Below are 1,369 nucleotides of genomic sequence, written 5' to 3'. Positions count from 1 at the left end.
AGAGCCTTTCAGTTTACTCTGGCATGTTCCTATGTGTCTGAGTTATTAATGGCTACAAGGTTCAAGAGCTTCTCAGTTTATGTTAATAAAGTGGGTTACATGTGAAAAAAAAAATTATTTTCAATTTGCAATCTATTAAAAAATTAAAATAAAAAAATAAAAACAGAAAAGAAAGGATTTTTTCTTCTCATCTGTGGGTTATTAAGACAAAACAAAGTAAAAAAGATCCTAAAAAAAAAAGAAACTCAAAAACACTAAGCTGGGCCGGCAAGATAGCTCAGTGGTCTAAAGTGCCTGCTTAGGCAAGCTTAGGTAAAGTGCAGGGAACCTTGGTTTGATCCCCCCACATGCTGCACCAGTCCCGCCCTAAGGGCAGGCTGAGCTGTCCAAACAAAACAAAACAAATGAACAAACAATAAAACCTAAACTAAGTAAAAGAACCTGAACATGGAACCTAGACATGCTATATTGATACCATTTATAAACAGTTTTCCAGAAAAAAAAAAAAAAAAAGGCAGTATCATGTAGTATCAATGTATACAACAGAGTGGTGGTTGTCAGTATCTGAAGATGTGGCTCATGGCAAAAGATCATGAGAAAAATTTTCAGTACAAAGAAATTTTTCACAATTGTGACAGTTACATATATAGATATACATTTACCAAATCCCTCCAAGATGAGCCTTCCTAATTTATAATTTTTAATTGCACTCCAAAAGAGTTAATTTTTTAAAAAATAGACTATTATCCTTCCAACACGAACAATAACCTATACATTCCCATTATATCTTATGATACAAGATAATGACTTCATGATAGAACATATAAAAATAGATTAGACTTTGTAAATTATTGAATGCTTTTGTAACTAGACAAAATTATCAATTACAAAAACAAAAGAAAAAGTCCCGGCTGAAATATGAATAAAATATAAGGTTGCTGACTTTAAGAAACAAACAAAAAAAAGCTCAAAAATACAGGTTGTGGGTCGGGCAAGATAGCTCAGCTGTCTAAACGCCTGTTTGTCAAGCACAGGGACTCAGGGTTTGATCCCCTGCATCACATGCCCCGCCGGCCCTTCCCCAGGTACACCGACCCAACCACTGAAACTGGGCATGGTGGCACATGCCTGTAATCCCAATGCTGAGGAAGCTGAGACAGGAAGATCACTATGGGTCCCAGTTGTGTAGCAAGACCTGGTACCAAATACATTAAATAAATAAATACATGTATGTTGCAATAATGTTAAGTGAAATAGATCAGATATAAAAGCTTAAATATGGGCTGGTGAGATGGCTCAGTGGTCTAAAGCACCTACTTAGAACAAGCTAAGCTAAGCAAAGCACAGGGACCGCGGTTCAATCCCCCAG

The 1,369-nt window shown here is 36.3% G+C and overlaps 1 protein-coding gene across 5 annotated transcripts in view; it reads right to left on the bottom strand.

Moving 5' to 3' along the window:
- Zmym4 (zinc finger MYM-type containing 4) overlaps positions 1-1,369 on the bottom strand; it is a 190,048-nt gene that overhangs the window by 25,734 nt on the left and 162,945 nt on the right. The gene's annotated exons all lie outside the window — the stretch shown is intronic.

Source organism: Octodon degus, unplaced genomic scaffold (assembly GCF_000260255.1).
Source record: "Octodon degus isolate 3935 unplaced genomic scaffold, OctDeg1.0 scaffold00130, whole genome shotgun sequence".
Lineage (NCBI taxonomy): Eukaryota > Metazoa > Chordata > Mammalia > Rodentia > Octodontidae > Octodon > Octodon degus.
The sequence above is the reverse complement of the archived record's forward strand: the minus strand, read 5'-3'. Positions and strand labels throughout refer to the sequence as shown.